Genomic DNA, 18634 nt, shown 5'->3' with positions numbered 1-18634 from the left:
TGTGACAGAGACAGGCTTGTGTATTCATCAGCTTTTCAGCATCTGCAGAAAAGTCCTGCCAAAACCAACAAAGTCCAACTTACCAATTACAGCAAGGCATCAGTTTGTAGTGAGATGGATTTAATCAACTTCTTCCAGTCCCACCAGCTCCCCTGGTGCCTCAAAAAACATTTGATCAATAGGACAACAATTTTACAGGATATTCATAGGAGGAACTGGATCACTAAGGGCACTACAATAACTTCTGACAGTCTGAACTGCCACAGGTAGTTCCAGTGGGAGATGAAGATACACAAATGGAGGTAATACCATAAAAGACAATAGAGTGTACATATTCATAGAATAATAGATTAGCTTCGTTTGGAAGGTACCTTAAAGGTCATCTAGTCTAACTCCCCTGTATACATATATATATATATATATACACACACACACATACCTGGTCTAAACACCTAGTCTAAATCTACCCTCTTTGGGTTAAAACCATTATCCGTTGTCCTGTTGCAACAGACCCTACTAAAAAGTCTGCCCCCATCTTTCTTATAAGCCCCCCTTTCATTACTAAAAGGCTGCAGAGTCTTCTCTCTCTGAGCTGAACAACCCCAACTCTGTCAGCCTGTCTCTGTAGAAGTACTCCAGCTCACTGATCATTTTTGTGACCCTCCTCTGGACCTGCTCTAACAGGTCCATGTCTTTCCTGTGCTGAGGACCCCCGAACTGGATACAGCACTCCAGGTGGGGTCTCCCCAGAGCAGAGTAGCGGGACAGAACCACGTCCCTCAACCTGCTGTGCACACTACTTTTGATGCAGCCTAGGATGTGGTTGGCTTTCTGGGCTGGGAGCACACATTGTCAGCTCATGTCCAGCCTCTCATCCACCAGCATCCCCAAGTCCTTCTCTTCTCAGTAGGGCTACTTTGAATTCATTCAGCTCCAGCCTGTATGGATGCTGGTGGCCGTCCAGATCCAGGTGCAGGACCTCACTGGGTTCTCATGGGCACATTTCTCGAGTTTGTCCAGGTCCCTCCTGATGGCAACGCATCCCTCAGGTGTCAGCTGCAAATTTTCGGAGGGTGCACTTGGTATCACTGTCTGTGTCACTGATGAAGATGTCAGGCAGTGTTGGTACCAATATGGTGCCCTGAGGGACACTACTTGTCACCCATGTCCATCTGGGCATTGAGCCATGTTCAGAAACTTTGAGCTGTGAAGAGTGAGTACTACTTTTGTGTTCTTCTTGCTGTTTCCTCCTGGGACTGCCATGAAAGGCCAACCATCTGGGGAATCTTTCAGGTTTGAATCACACACAAGAACAGTTTTTGTTTTCACCACACATATATACATGGATAAATGTATAACATGAAGTTAATTTTATATATATGGAGTCTGAAAAGTGTAATTTTAAGCATAAAAACTAAATAAGAATATAAATTCTTGTTAAACATCTTAAAATAAAAGGTATTTCACAAAGTCAGGAGCTCTGGGCTCCTGTTTTATCTCTGCTGCTGACACCATCATTTCATGTATCTTTTGGAGCAGTTTGAATGGGAAATACTCAGTTCTTGTCTTCAGGTTAGAGGTACCGGTGAGATTATTGATAAGAGGTAAATCATTTCACGTTTGTATTCTTACCTTGAATGACCAGATTATGAATTTTTCTGTATTCTAAGGTGTGAAGAGTGAAGGAATAGCTGTTACAATTGAATTTTAAAATGTTGTAGTACCATCTATTGAAGGCAATGAAGGTACATCTAGTTTTTAACTGTCCATCCTGTTTCTGAGTCTGTCACCAATTTTGCCAATAGGTATAAATAATATTTTGCAGTAGGTATATACAATAATCATACTATCAGTCCGTCATGCTACATGTGTGCTGGTACTTTGGTAGGAGAATAAGAATCTGCTATATTCTTAAATGATTACAGATTGACTTAGGCCCTCTGCAGAGACACTCTGAAGTCCACCTCATGTACCCATCATTTTTGAATGGTGGGGAATGAAAACGTATGGTAAGAGATTACAGGTGACCATCCAGTTGATCTGCTAACTCCACAGGACTGTGTAAATGGAGAATTCAAGTTTTATCAGTGTGAAACCGGCTTGGGCACTTTGGGCATGCGGGAATACAAATAAAATAAAACTCTGTCACAGGCATTTGTGCCTCAAGTTAAAAACAGACTGAAGGCTGATAAACATTTTCTATTTAAAAATCCAAACCCACAGCAGTGAGATGTAGAACTATTATTGTCTGTTTGAGTGAGTTGGAGGAGAGATCCAGAGAGATCCAGAAAAACGAAAGGTGTACTCTACAACTCTCTTCTATGTCAGAAAATGCCATATGAAAATATTCATGAGTAGAGGTTAATGGAACAATTTTTGTATTGGAAAATTTAGAAAGCTGTTTGAAAAGTTGGACTTCTTTGACTATTCTTCAAAACTTGCTGGAAAATGACATTAGAACATACATGTGCTTGCTAGGCATTTGCTTCCTGCAGGCATTTGAGTATTTACATTTACTGGCATAAGTACTGTATCCTGCAGGCATTTGAGTATTTACATTTACTGGTATAAGTACTGTAAAAAGTAAAAATTTATTGTTCTTGGGTAACAAGTGTTTGCTCCAAACATGCTTGTGTGGAACATTAGTCAGAGTACAGAAGCATCTGCCTTATTGTTACAACCACAGTGATGTTGTTACTGGTTGCTTCTTCATAATATTTTGGTCTTCCCATGCTCAGAAGGCCCCTTTGTCACAGCAAGTGCAATTAACACTTCTAGGACACATCTGGCTATTCCCACACTTGTAGAGGAACTCATAGGTAATCCCTCTCCTTCACGGTATTGCAGCCATTACCATTAATGAAGAACATTACTAACATCTCCTAGTAAAACATCCTGTGGTCGCAGAGAAGGGACCACCTCCCACAAGAATTTCTTTAACCAGCATGTCATTTCAAATATGCTACAGTTGCACTGCAGTAGGTAATTAGAATAAATTCAAGTTAAAGGTTAGTATTTTTATATGTATGATAGAGATACTTCAGATTTGTTTCTCGTTCTCTTGTTTTCCTGTCTCATATATTCAGATTCTGTAATCATCATCTTTTTTGTTCCCATGTCAATCCTTCATTTGCCACCAGAAACTAGACCAAGAATCATTTATCCTCTCTGGGTTAATGTGTTAAGTTGCAAGGTGCTACAGGCTGGGGACAGAGTGGCTGGAGAGCAGCCAGACAGAGAGGGACCTGGGAGTTTGGATTGACAAGAAGCTGAACATGAGCCAGCAGTGTGCCCAGGTGGCCAAGAAGGTCAATGGCATCCTGGCCTGGATCAGGAACAGTGTGGCCAGCAGGTCCAAGGAAGTGATTCTTCCCCTGTACTCAGCGCTGGTGAGGCCACACCTCGAGTACTGTGTCCAGTTCTGGGCCCCTCAGTTCAGGAAGGATATTGAGGTGCTGGAGCAGGTCCAGAGGAGAACAACGAGGGTGGTGAAGGGACTCAAGCACAAGTCCTATGAGGAGAGGCTGAGGGAGCTGGGGCTGTTCAGCCTGGAGAAGAGGAGGCTCAGGGGAGACCTCATCACTCTCTACAACTACCCAAAATGAGGTTGTAGCCAGGTTGAGGTTGGTCTCTTCTCCCAGGCAGCTATCAGCAAGACAAGAGGGCATGGTCTTAAGTTGTGCCAGGGGAGGTTTAGGTTGGATATTAGGAAGAATTTCTTTACAGAGAGGGTGATCAGGCACTGGAATGGGCTGCCCAGGGAGGTGGTGGATTCTCCGTCCCTGGAGGTTTTTAAGATAAGACTGGACGTGGCACTTAGTGCCATGGTCTAGTAACTGCAGTGGTAGTGAATCAAGGGTTGGACTTGATGATCTTGGAGGTCCCTTCCAACCCATCTGATTCTATGATTCTATGATTCTAGGATGGTGGCATTTCCAGGCAGAGTATTACACGGTTTCTTTACCAATACAATTACTCTGTGCAAGATTTTTAATTTAGTGTCTGATATTTTGAATGGCACAACACTACCATTCTGGTGATGCTCCTTTACAGTTCCTGTTTAGAACATACTGTGTTTTTTCTCATTTTAGGGAAGTAAATCTTCTCTTTGTAATGGGAGAAAACAAAGGTGATGGAATTCACTTTAGGTGTGCTTACATTTTGGTGACATTTCAATTCTTTGTGTGTCATGGTACACAAGTAGTGAGAAAAACTAAGCTTTTAGAGCAGGTCTTCACAAAAAAGTAATAAGTCAGATGGCTTTCATGGGGTAAAACTGGGATCAGAGCTAGAGAGGAGCTCATTTTCTTTTGTTCATTGGCTCCAGGTATCTCTTGAGTAGAGGAGTGATTGAATGAGGTTTATTTATCTCTTCACAGTCCTGTCCTACTTCACTACACCTGTATTTGGAAGCACTGGTAGGCACTACTAGGACTTTTATGAGTTAGAGCAAATGAGGAATTAGGGCCTCAACCCTAATTCAGCTCCTTAAGCATCTGGCTGGGTTTTAAGGTATAGGGTCTTGAATGGGATTTGGGGTTCACAGTTGCAGTTTTCACTTCTCTTTACACAAGAAGAGAGAGTGACTGCTCATGTTCTTGACAGTTTCCAACAGGATATGCTGCTGTCATCTCAGCTGTGCAGTGTCATAGGGAGAGAGGGAATAAATGAGGGGAAGGGGGGAAAAGCTTGTTACTAATTCTGAATATTGCCTAGGTAGGTATCTGTTTACCAGTAAGACATGCAACCATACGTGGCTGAGCTGCTTTTTGTGGTCACTTGTTAAGAAGATAAATAAGGGGGATACACACATAATTAGGAATAATGAAGCATTTATAAATACTACCATACAAAAAGAGAACATGAATGGGAATCACTAGATAATAAGTACTGTCTGCAGATGGTTCAATCTACATGGCCTATGTTCTGAGGCATCAGCAGACACTGAAATTTCATATTTGTTGTGAAAATCTACTAGGGAAGTAGGAAAAATACTAGGTACTACCAGTGTTCAGACTGGTAGTAGATACACTGTAGCTGAATTGTTACTGAAAGCTTGACCATCCCATGAAAGTCCCCAAAAGTACTATATGAAATTGTTTTAGGGATGATTTAGCACGTGATTAAGCTCATCAGACCATAAGGTGACCAATGACTTGTAAATAGTGGCTCTTGCTAAATGGCAGGGTATTGCAGTGAAAATAAAGGTCAAATGGGATACTCAGCAGATATTTAGAAGTCTGTAATTCTGTGTGTTTGCTTCTTTCTTGTACAGATTGAACTATTGGACCTGGGTTTCTTGTATACTGATTTCTCATTTGTTTGAAAACTCATGTATTGGAAGTGAAAGACAATACAGGGGGTGTGGATGCAGGAGGAAGAGGTAGGATCTGGGCATTTTTTGGGTCCAGTTCCCTACAGCTGTGTGTCCTGCAGCTACTATGTGCCACAGACCCAGCCCCTCCTCCTCTCTGCTGACATTGTGATAACCACTTTCTGCTGAGCCCAGTTGTCTTTGTTATTCCTATACTTTGGGTGAAGTCCTGACTTCTCATCATAATTTAGGGATTGCTGATTGAAAGCCAGCTTTATATGAGCCAACAGTGTGCTCAGCTGGCCAATGAGGCCAATGGTATTTTGGCCTGTATCAAGAATAGTGTGGCCAGCAGGACAAGGAAAGTGTTTGTCCCTCTGTACTCGGCACTGGTGAGGCCGCACGTCAAGTTCTGTGTCCAGTTCTGGGCCCCTCACTTCAACCATTGAAGTGCCGGAGCATATCCAGAGAAGAGCAACGAAGCTGGTGAAGGGCCTGGGTAAGTCCTATGATGAGCGGCTGATGGAGCTGGGGTTGTTTAGTCTGGAGAAGAGGAGTCTTAGGGGAGACCTCATTGCTCTCTGCAACTACTGGAGTTTGTAGTGAGGTTGTAGTGATGTGGTGCCACGGTCTGAGGGGGGATGGGGCCGTGACACAGCACGGACGGGTCCGGAGTCGAGGTAGAGGTGCATCTGGAATACTTTATTGAGGTTTCCAGAGGTTTTATGGGTTCAGGCAGGGAAAGGACTAGAAAACGGGGTGGAGCATGAGACAGACAAACGGGGGAACAAATCGGGGTAGGGACACAGGTAAAGGGGGAGGAACGTGGGAGGAACCAGGGAAGGAAAGGGCAAGCGGTAACTGTCTCCTCTCTGCAGCTTCTTCAGCCTATCAGAGGGGGGAGCGGGGAAGCAGAGAGCAGGCAAACTTGTGGCAAACCCGGGCATGCCCAGGCTGTGCACTGTGTAGTGTGGGTTCAATGCGATACACATATCTGAAACCACATAATAACGGTAAAGTCCATGTCATAAAGTCCTGTCAATTGCTGTATGTCTTTCTCCACGCCTGAAACCGCTCCCATCCTGAATCTTGCTCCTTCACAAGGTGGAGGTTGGTCTCTTCTGCCATGTCTCAAGTGAAGGGCAAGAGGAAATGGCCTCAAGCTGCATCAGGGGATATTCAGATTAGATGTTAGGGGAAAAAAAATCGCTGACAGAGTAGTTAGGTATTGGAATAGGTTGCCTAGGAATGTGGTGGAGTCACAATTTCTGGAGATGTTCAAGAAGCATCTGGATGTGGCACTTGTGTTTACAGGTGCTTATGGTGGTGCTGGGTTTACAGTTGGACTAGATGACCTTGAAGGTCTCTTCCAACCTTGATGATTCTGTGACATTTGGGTAGAGAGAAGGTAATCTTTAATTTTACTGCCAAATCTCATTTCATTCATTTAGTTTTAATGAATATGATCTAAGGTTGGGTTTAGAAGTCTAAATGCAGTCCCAGTCACTTAAGAGAAGGTATTACTGATGCTGCTGTGTACGTTTTTCCATGCAAGATTTGTAGCTCATTCCACCAGGCATATGACACTGTGCATCTGCTCAAATGAAGCGAGCCATTGTCTCCAGTACAACTTGTAAGGTAAATTTGAAGGAGCAGGGCTGGATAAGTGTGTGATTACAGACTGAGAGCTGAGACAACCCCATCTCTGAAATGAAAGAAAACACAGTTGGGCTTTCTGAATTTTTACTCTTCATTTGTGCACTTTGCCCCCAGTACATTACAGTTAAGCTCTGAATAAAAATGGGAATTCAGAGTTACACATTCTCTCCTTCTTGTTTATTTTGGCAGGGAGTAGCTCTTTGGATCTGTTTTTTGCTTACATTACTCGCCATTGTATTTCTTGATTCATTTTCCTTAACACTGAGATTGACTGTGATTTTTATCTGGGCTTGCATTTTTGTGAGGGCTCCAAACTGCTCATTGTTTTTAATCACTGACCATGTTATATACTTTATAGGCTGTTGCAGCAGTGGAAAACATCTAAGTAAACTGTAGCATATACATTGTGGAGCTATGGGCTTATAGTGATGCCAAATCAAAAGCATCCAGTCTATATCTTTTAAGTGAAGAGGCTTATTACCACCCCTCTTAATGCCAACTTCTGCTGATTGTTCTCATATAAATACTGTCTCTAACATGGTCCTTTACGCTGAATTAGTAAGTCTTGCATATACTGTATCAGACTGGTCAGAGATAAAAACTTTATCTTTCTGATTTTCAGATTGAAACTTCCCTCCTGTGCCCTCCAATTCAAATTTTTCATGGAAACATATTTTTCTGAGGATTTTTTTTTCCTCCTGGGAAAACAAAACCCAGTATCACTCAGTCTGGAAAAAAAAAAAAAAGAAATAAAATTGACTTAATGTTTTAAGCTAGGAAAAGTCCCAGCTGCTGCAGGGTAGAGGTTGTAAGACACAGCCTTGCACTCTGCTACACAGGCATTTGTCAAAGTGAATGTGACAGGAGCTTTTACAGGCAGAGAGATAAGAAAGCAAATAAAAAACTTCTATTTTTTTTTTCTCCCAGTAAGGAAATTTGCTGAAATTTTTCATTTTTTTTTTCCCCAAATTCAACTTTGTGCCACTGTTGAGACAAGAACTAAATGGAAATACATGAAGCTTGCAAGAACGTGGTTTTTCCCACACTGGAACAGGGAAAATAATTTATTATCTTCAAAACTTAAAAAGTTTGTAGAGCCCTGTTTCTTTTTTAATTTTTGCTATGAGGCATTTTTTTTAATAGAAGACTGCGCAGTGCTCAGCAAATTGATTTCCAAGATTTTCTTGTATCACATAGCAGGTTTTACTTGTCTGTTTACATCAGGAAAACTTTATTCAACATATCTATTTCGTCAGTTAAAGACAAGCTAATATGTTTAAAAGGAAATGTTTTTGCTGATTACAAAACTCACTACAAACAAAAAAAGTTTGTCTTTTTACTAAACAGTATTTTGGTAAATAGCTAAGAGCTTTGGTTGAAAAGCAGCATGCGTTTTCTTCAGTGCTATATGAACACAGAACAGAAGGAGAAAATGCTATAGGCTTCTTGGGGAAATCAGTGCCACTGCTAAATGTAAACATGGAAAAATGAGTGTATAACTCAGCACGTTTAAAAGAAAGATTTGTGTAACTTCTGAAAATCTACCTATTGTGTAGGCATATTTTGTGAAGAGGGAGAAAGGGAATGGAGGTAGGGATGGATGTTGAAGGAATGTTTTGCTGTAGAGCTTGTTGGGCAGGATAGGCAGGAGTCTTTCAGTTTCCTTCACAATGAAGGGAAGAGATCTTGCTGAAATTCCTAAGATAAATAGGGCAATACTACAATCCACATGTTCATTTACAAATGTTGTGAGACATAGTTACTGGAAATGGAGTCATGACCAGAGTTCTTCACTATTAGGGCAGTTGCTTATTTAGATGCTGACTGGTGGATTTGGGGTACTGCTCTTAAAAATTCAGATCCAGAGACTGCTGCATGTATATATTTGATGATAAGTCCCATTGAACTTAGAAATTATTTCTGAGACAAAAAAAAATCCTATCTAATGTCATTTTCTTAGTAGTACACTTGAAATAGCTATTGATTTTAAGTATATATAAATATATTTGGTATTTTGTCTGTGTTAGTGTTACACATGAAAATCTCAGCTTTCATTTAAAAACATTGCTCATGACCATTGGCTCTATTGAAAGGTTGAGACACGTAGTTGAGAGAACCAGTGTTGGGAAGCAAAATACACATACAGAGGCTCTAAAACATCTTGCAAAATTAGGTATATTTGATTTTTTTTTCCTAAATCTTTGTGAGAACAGTGGTGTAACAGAGGTATTCTTGATTGTATCCTGCCAAATTTGTCTTTAGTACTTGATGTAGTACCGACCCTTTGATTCATAACTAGACTGTTCTGTACTTTGCAAATAATCCACGTAACTGTCTGGTGATTCTATAGTGACTTAAGAATTTGTGCTTTATTATGGTTCAAAGCCAAAGAATAAATACCAATAAATATATCCCATGTGAAAAGCTTTTGAACCTTTATAGAGAGTACTGATTTGCAGCCTACCAGTTTCCATGTTCTACTTGCCTTTGGCAGAGCTTTGCTAGTATGTAACAGGAATATAATGTGTATTCTTCTGGTATACTTATTTAAAAATTTCATTTGAAAATCGACCTTATTTCTGTTATCTTATATGTTTTGCTCCTTTCAAAAATGCATTAGGGAAGTATTCCTGGTGATTTCTTCTTGCCTTAGGTAGAAAAGTTTTCTACAGTTTTTTCAAAGGCATTATTTAAGTGGAGTTGTTGTGGTTGGTGCCAGAAGTGTAATGTCTCTAAATACTGATTAGAAAAGATAAAGTGACTCCAAATAGATTTATTATATCAGAGCTTTGGTACTATATATGTCTCTGTATTAGGCTTTTACACTGAAAAGGCTACCTTGAGATTTAATGAAGACCTAATCTCTTGCTGAAGGTTTTTAAGAATAGATTAGACAAATGTCCATGTGACTCTATTTCTGTGCAGGAAGTTGACCTAAGTGTTCTCTGCAGAGCTCCTCATGTCTTTTATCTGTGTGGTTTACATTTTCAACACCTGTTCCTGTTTATTAATAAAAAAGTATGTAAGCTAGATGATTGATGATGCAAAGGACAAGTAACTATTACAAAGAGACATCGTTTTAGAAAGAAGCTCCGTTGATTGTGGTTTTCATCTCAGTTATTGGGGCCACCAGCCTGTCCAGGGAGAGACCTACTGCACCATGATTTCACTTCCTTGTGCTGAGGGCTTCTCTCTCATTTAATTTCTTCATCAATGCTCTGAGCAAGAGTATTGTAATGGACTAGTTTAATTAGACCTGGATGCTGTGAACCATCTCTGTGACCAATGGTGGGACTACTGAATTCCTGCATGAGGGGAATTTCCTCTTCATTTGAAGAGCTCAACCAATGTTCACACTGAGAGCATCCTGGGGGGAAAGATCTGAGTGAGAAGTAAAGAAACTTGGTTGCTGCTTCACCTGCCAGTACAGGCGTGCAGGCCACTTTATTGGTACACAATAAGTCCGATGCCAGTTCCATGGTGGCAGTTGTGTGTCTGTTCTGCCCCAGCCCACCCTGTACTGTGGGGATTAAAGCTAATTTTCCCTCTTATCAAACAAAAATAAGATGATATTTTGACTACCAACAGCATCAAACTAGTCTGTTCCCTCCATATTATAAGATTACTTTTTATTTAGGTTATTGATGCCAGGAGACAGTCAATTTTCCCCTGCCCACAGTGGGCTGAATGCAGTTTTAGAGCTGTTATTTGTAGTTTTCCTATCTCAAATTGTAGCATCAAGGCTTCTGTTTGGTGTTCTGAATTTTTTTTTGCAGTACATCTAAAATATTTTCATTGACTGTAGTTGTTTTCATGTATTAGTGTAGACAGTTTTTGACCTGTTTTAGTGTTGACAGTTTATTCATCACTTATGAAAGCACTCCAAGAAGGAAATGTTGTTCAATCCTTCTCAAAGCTTTTAAGCCTCTGCCCATCATTGTGGTTTCTGAGTGTCTTCCACTTAGAGAGAAGGGCAGCAGCAAGGTCCCTGACATACCACAGTCTGTTTAAGTCTGGAACTTGCCTACCTTTTGAGTTTAGAGAAACTCTTGTCACACTGTGGATACTGCTATAGTATGAAAAAGTAGTGTCTGTATTTTGTCTTGCACCTGCTACTTGACATTACTATTTCATGAATCCTGTCATCAGTGTCAATATAGCAAATATGCCCTGAAGCATAGAAGGAGTGGTTCCCTCTAATTTCAGTATGCCTAGACACATTTTTTGCTTCCAGTATTGACACAAGGCATGTGCTTCATCAAAAGGCCTGGCCCACTCTCTCAGGGGTTTTTTTTTAAGGATTTTGTTGGGGGGTGGGGTTGGGGTTTTGGTTAGGTTGTTTGTTTGGGGGTTTTATTATTATTTTATTAGATTACTATGGCTTGGGATTTCTTATGACACAGGAAATCCTACACCAATGTAGGTACTGAAGCAAGCAGAGCTTTTTAAGAACTGAGAATCTGAGTCTGTCTATGCACAGGGAAGTCAGACCTGACATCCTGGATCTTTATCTGTTCTCCCTTTCCAGGCATTTACCTGCTTTTTGCTGCTCTCCACTGACAGCTGCAAAAGGGAATGCAAAGGCATTTGACCCTGCCTTTGTAATCCTCTAAAGGCTGCCAGGTAGCTTTGTGTGCTTGTTTTGAGTTATTTCCATTGTCCCTTCTATGTATGGCAGCAGCAGCCGTTTTCCTCATTCTACCATAAAAAGGGGTTTAAGCAACTATTTATTTTCATGTCAAAATTAGTTGTTTTCCTTAGATCCAGCTGAAGATTTAGCAAGTGCAGATCAGCTCCTAAACAATTATAATTTAGTGTTATGATTTTTCATTTATTCTAAAATTTGCTAAGTATCTTGTTCCTCAGAGTAATGCAGCCATTTTAAATGTATTGTTAGTTTAAAAATATTTAAATTATGTAAACTATGTATGCTTTCATTCAGTAACGTCAAAATAACTGAAGAGATTTTTTTTTTCCCAACTTTTCCAACACAATTATCTCTACTCAAGAGATAATTATGCAAATGCAAAAAGGTTAAAGGTTAAAGAATACATTAAACAAAAAAAATCAAATTAAAAAGGAAAACAGGGAAATTTATTCTTAGTTTTGATGTGGTGGTTTGAAGAATTCTGAAACTATATTAAAGATTCTGTTATTTTAAGGATATTTATACACTGCATGCACAAAGTGAAGGCAGGCATCCTCTTTGTACTCCCTTAAGTGTTTCTTCTGGTGCAGTTGTGCCGTGTTCATCTGTTAGACCTGCAGTTTCCTGCACAGCAGGGGTGCAGTGGCCTGGGGCAGGCCTGGAAAGCTGCTCCTTCCTGGTTCTTCTCCTCGCAGGGGTGGGCTCCGATGACATCCCCTCCCTCCAGCTGTGGCTTCTGCAGCCCTGACCTCTCTCCAGAGCCCAAATCCCTTATTCCCTCCCTCCTAAGGTTTGGTTCTCACTTTTAGGGTACGTTGCACCTGCATTTGCCCACCAGTTAATGCAAGTCCCTCATGACAAAGAATCATGAAAGAACACATTTGAAAATACAAAAGTAGTTATTTTATTCCAACATATATACTTGGAGACTAATTAAATCCTTAAATGCACTGGGGAAGGTGTAGGCAAGTAGAGTGGGAATGTCATGTGTTCTTATGATTCCTCTAGCCACAGGAATTGAGTAGCATTCATCATCTGAATTAAAGCATTACCCAAAGTAAGTTGTATTGGTTTGATTTTTTGTGGGGTGTTTTTTGGGTTTGTTTTTTTTGTTGGTTTGGTTTTGGTTTTTGTTTGTTTGTTTGTTTTTTTAAGAAGAGTTCATACCTGTGTGGTTACAGTTACAGTCTAAATCTGTATCCTGCTGTTTTCTAATATGCAACACTTTTTGTTCAGCAAGTTGGGACATGGCTCTTTCTGATAGAAATAGACATTGAGAGTAAGTTTCAATAGAAATGGTGCATTTTTCTAGATTTCATCCTAGTTTGGAACTACACTTTTTAGATTTGTTTTCCTAAAAGACATGACAGTCTACTAATAATATGTTCAGCTAGTATAAATTGATATATCACCTTTGCCTTCAGAACAGCTGTGCAGTATCAACAAATGTGCATCAAAAAATCTATTAATACCTGGCAAGCAAATTATGAAGGATTGTTTTTTTGTTTTTTAAATTTATACCAGAACTATTGGAGGTTATTGTAAAGTGTTATTTCATTAACAAAGCTGAGGTTCCTGTGGGAAAGCAGCTCTCTTTTGAAGTAGGTGAGGTTTCCAGCAGTTTTGCCTTCTAGGCAGGTTCCACGGCAACTTATGAATACTTAATAGATAAATAATTTAATTCATATACCAGTATGACTTAATTCTTACTGTTCTGCACTTAAAACTTGTGTATAATGCAGGTTTTAAACTTCTAGCATCTGCATCACTTAAACCTGTGCAGCTGGACTTTGTAATTCCTCTGGGTTTAATTTTAACAATCAGAAATGCCTTAGCCCAAAGGGACTGAAGCCTAGGTCTGAAGAAGATGCACTGACTGCAGATTACCAGAGAGTCTGCTGGAATGTAGAAAAAGAGAATGAAAAGCACATTTTTGTCTGATAGTTGTGGGTTTTCTCACGTAGTAGTATTGTATACACTGTGTTGCTGAGAATGTTGTTTCCTACAGTCAGCTTTCTCCAGACCTCACCTGGTTTCTCACTGTTGCCCTGAGAAGGGTTGGATCAGGCAGTGCTCTGGCTCTGGTCCTGCCTGTGCACAGCTCATGGAGAGGTACAGCCCTTCTCCTGAGGAACCAGCTTTGACTTCAGCTTTGCCCTTTTCACACTGTTTCTTTTGCCATAAGCACATTCATCAGGAACTTCCCAGAAAGGGGAATGCTGAAACTTGTTTCCTGCATCAGAGGAAGCATTTAAGGGGAAAGCTGCCTCCATTGTGTTTGTGGTGCTCGTGACAAACAGTCTGAACCTGACTCCGTGGGCTGAGGCGAACATACATGAGCCAGCTGCCATCTGGAAGGTCGTGGCTGCAGCTGAGATATACTCTTGAATGAATATGGCTTTTCTTCCATCAGCTGCTAGCTGACAAGCACGAAGAAGTGCTGATATAAGTCAGTGTGAAATAAAGAGAGCAACATAGGCCGTAAGGAAAAACAGGGTGATAGTCCAAGGCTTCTGAATTAATATAATAATCTGCATCACTGATGGAGATCCTGTATGTGTATGGCTGAGATCAGGTGAAAGAGAGAAAGACAGTGATGAGAAATACCTGTATGCTCAGCCTTTCCTGTTTCATATTGCTTTATGTGCCAAAATCTGTAACTCCTGTTATTCTCATTGAAATTTTTTATCTTCCGTCTCCGTTGCAGCTGGCAGTGCTTTGGAAGTTACTGCATGGGGACAGGGCATTTCAACAAGTTTATTTAAATATTTCAAGATGGACATTTATAGTCACAGAAAAGACTAAGTAAAACCAGCACACTCTTCTTCAGCAGAGCAGTTCCAAGTGTCTTCAGAAGTAAATTTGCTTTGTATAGTGACCCAAAGAAGCTACTTCAACCACAAACACAGTGCAGCTGTCAGTGAATGAAGTGCAGTCTTGTCTTTATTGTGCTCTGTCAACAGAATTTAGAAGTGTTTTCTATATGAGATCTCTATTCCTTGCAGTATTGCACAGGTCAGGGAGACTGCACACAGTGTTGTGCAGCTTGACAGTGAGCGCACAGGCTGGCTGTGAGAGGCTGGCACTTGGGAAATACATTGCTCTCTGTGAGTGAAGTGAACCAACAACTGCTCAAGAAGGGTCACACTTGCTGCTTTGTGGTGCCATTGGTAGTAATTTTCAAGACAAAATTGATTGCACTTTGAGAAGATACGTTCTTCTTTTTTTTTTTCTTTAAGTGCAGTTAGATCCAATTACTAGTGGCTATTAATGGAAAATGGCCATGAATAGAATTACTATGAAAACGTATTTTAGAAATCTCACCGTATCAACTTTTTTATTGGTTTCTGTTTTGATAGTTGAGCTATGGGTCTGATAATAATCTCTCACATAACTCCTCTCTTTATACTGTGTGAAAATAACCCTTCATTGTAGAACAAGACAACTTTCTTCCCTAAATGGACAAGAAACACATTTCTCTTAAGCAAAGGAAGTTGCCAATAGATGGGGAGGGGAGTTCTCTTTGCTCTACAACCCTGTAAGCAGCAGATCATCTCTTATGTCAAAACCCCATTGAATTAAAATAGTTTAAAGGATCTGTAATAATTTATGAATTTTTTTTTGATTAATAAAAAGTGTGCTTGCATGTAAGTAACATAAAAGGAACATCGATTCTTACAGATAATCTACCAGCCCATGTGTAAGTAAAGAAAGTGCTGAAGAATCCTATTTTTTTTACATGTTCACTTCAAGCATATTTGATGGGGTATTTTTTGATGATCTGAAGCCTAATACTGTAATAGTGTCCCAAAAATTACATATAAAGCTCAGATGCTGTTGTACTTTTTTACTGTATATTATATTAATTATGAAAAATATATTGGATTATGATTTCACAGTATATTGACTATTAAGTGACATAATATGAAACTGGTGGCCAGTTCCTGAATGTTAACTTTAGGTATGCCACTTACTGTATCATTTTGAGCTAATTCCCTATACCTAATTAGGGATGCTTTAGCTGATGCTGAGCAGCACCTCTGCCTACCAAACAGACCTGTTGATTTCCTTAAATATAAATTGAATAAAGAATTACTGAAAGTAAATAGTAACAGGATTCAGCCTGCACTCTCTCTCTTTGAGTCATATGAGGTAGTGGTAGGTGGTCTTGTGCAAAGCAACAGGACAATCTGTCATTAAAAAAATTTACAAAGTTCTTTACGTTCTCTTTCTTTTTTTTTTTTTAACTGTTAAAGCTGAAATTTATATATCCTCATCATGAAAATGACTTCTTGTTACCTCATTTGTAGAACCATAGTCTCACATAGAGAGAGATTTAGGCATTGAAATGGTCTGTAGAAAATCTGGGATTTGATAGTGTAACTGCTAATGAAATGGTGTTAGTGATGACACTGCAGGTGAATGTCAGCCTTAACTCAAAATATCAAAACTTAAATAATCTCAGAAGTCAAACTGCTCAGTTTTTGTCAAAAGTCAGTAGATCAGTACAAATACTCTTGTATTCTGTAGGCTGTGTGGTTCACTGACAAAGTCCTAAAAAGATGACCTAATTTTTTAAATAGAAAAGTCTTTTTGGCATTAACTGAACCTGGAAGTGCTCACCACTTTGGAAAAACAGGTCACATAGCAATTTAATGTGCACTCAGGAGTTCAATTATAGACTCTTGGTCTTTTAAATATTCATTGTGCTAGTCTTAATACATAGATGCCCAGGGAGTGATGTATGCCTTGCAGTGAAAAATGCAGCAAACATATAAATTAGTAAGTATTGAACAAATCAAGTCCGTTTCTGAAAAACAAACTGATCTGCACAGCTGCCTCGGCAGGTGTCCTTCAGGAAAAAGAGAATGGGTTAGCAAAGAAAAAAGATGAAGCTTCCTTCACTTTGACAGTTGTTGTCTTTTGAGTGTTTCTTTTGTCTTGCTAATATTCTTGAGTGGAATCTGTTGGAGGAGTAGTATATCATTGATCTACAGAAAGAAGACATAAAGTGATAATTATATACACAAAAGGCTGGATAAAACCCCTACAGCTTTTATCACTTTGTGGTTTAAACATTTCCAAACTGGAAATGAAAATAGCAGTTGATATCTAATAGTACTTTGGACTGATACAATACTATTTTGCACAAATATTTGCTAGTTAATTAAAAAAATGTGCAGTTGGTATTAGGTGTGGGTTATAATGCTTCACCTGTTTCCCAAGAATGCTTTGGATATTAATTATATTCTCAAAACACACTGCAGTTAATAAGTACTAAGCATTGTTATTGTGAATTGGGTTCATTTAATATGTAAAACTGCTAGAATTGCATGTCTTTAAGCATGTTATGAATATTTCAGCAGTGTTCATGCCTGATGTACTTTGATTCAACAGTCATTTCAAAACATATTTATTTTTACAGAATATAGACTCTAATTTATCATATCTTTTTCTGGGGAGGAGGAGAGTTTGAACTGACCTCAGACCTCTTGGCAAATCTCCTAAGTTTCAGCTTTTCACTGAGATAACTCTCAGTCTTATTTTCATATGCAACTCTTTTTCTCTTGCCGTGGGGTAAACTGTGAATGTAAATGATTGTAGCAAAACACTGTATTTTACATCAAATTTTGACTTTTTTTCTCATTTTTTATGTCTCAGTAGACTTCAGTGGGGTGTCAGAATATCAATAAGTTGGTCTTTGGAGAATAAGGCTCTATGACTCCAAAGAAATGTAAGTCACTTATCAAAACGCTACTGTGAAGCAGTAATTTGAATTTATAACATGAAAAAAAATTGAAAATTATTTTATATCTATAAAGCCAGAACACAATGGTAGTAGGGAACCTTATGAAAACAAGCTGTAATTTCAGGTGTTTGTAAGCAGGCTACTGACTCTTCATGTTGCCAAGAGGTGAAAGAATTTCTCTTATAAACTCAATCTTAGCAACAGGAAATGTCAGAAGGTATGAAAAGACTGGGCATATTAATCAATCAAGGTATGACTTTGAGTTATAACCTTGTCGTGTGGCTAAGAAAAAGGAAAATGTAATCATAGACCTAATCATATCAGGCAATGAATTACTACCATTATATTGCTGAACTCTTATCTGGAATACCTTATCCATCTAATCAGCCTTATTTCAGAGAGATGAATTCTCACTGGAACAGGTGCAAAAAAAGGGAATTAACTTAACCAGCATATGACAATTCTACCTCGAGTATCATGGTTGAGTGAGTGCTGGGAGCCCGTGCAGCCAGGAGGGCCCATGGTATCCTGGGGTCCATCAGGAAGAGTGTGGCCAGGTGGTTGAGGATAGTGATCCTCCCCATCTACTTGGCCCTAGTAAGGCCACATCTGGAATACTGTGTCCAGTCCTGGGCTCCTCAGTACAAGAAAGACAAGGAGCTACTGGAGAGGGTCCAGTGGAGGCCACAGAGATGATTTGGAGTCTGGAGCATCTCTTATGAGGAGAGACTGTGGGAGCTGGGCCTGTTTAGTCCTCAGAAGACCAAAAGGGGATCTCATCAATACATACAATTATCTCAAAGGTGGGTGCCAAGAGGATGGTGCCAGACTCTCTTCAGTGGTGCCCAAAAACAGGACAAGATGTAAAAGCCATAAACTAAACCACAGAAATTCCACCTCAACATGAGGGAAGAACTTAGGTACATTGAGGGTGGCAGAGTCTAGAACAGGCTGCCCAGGGAGGTCATGGAGTCTCCTTCTCTGGAGAAATTAAAAAATTCAGAAATTCGTACCTGAACATGTTCCTGTGTTACCTGCTATAGGTGACCCTGCCTTGGCAGGGGTTTTGGACTAGATGATCTCCAGAGGTCCCTTCCAACCCTAATGATTCTATTATTCTGTGGTATGGTGTAAATAAATGCAGATTGCAAGTGTGCAAGTGGAATTGATCAAGCCACTGTTATAAAAAGTAAAAAGAAATGTTAATTTTAAATTAAAAGGATATTAACTGGCTATAAAAAGTGTCATAATTTGTTGAGCTGTC

At 39.6% G+C, this 18634-nt stretch overlaps 1 protein-coding gene across 4 annotated transcripts in view; it reads left to right on the top strand.

Moving 5' to 3' along the window:
• ARHGAP6 (Rho GTPase activating protein 6) overlaps window positions 1-18634 on the top strand; it is a 327622-nt gene that overhangs the window by 265066 nt on the left and 43922 nt on the right. The gene's annotated exons all lie outside the window — the stretch shown is intronic.

The sequence above is a fragment of the Lepidothrix coronata genome, unplaced genomic scaffold, assembly GCF_001604755.1.
Source record: "Lepidothrix coronata isolate B3197 unplaced genomic scaffold, Lepidothrix_coronata-1.0 Scaffold35, whole genome shotgun sequence".
NCBI lineage: Eukaryota > Metazoa > Chordata > Aves > Passeriformes > Pipridae > Lepidothrix > Lepidothrix coronata.
Note: the sequence above shows the minus strand (reverse complement) of the source record. Positions and strands in the feature narration are given on the sequence as shown.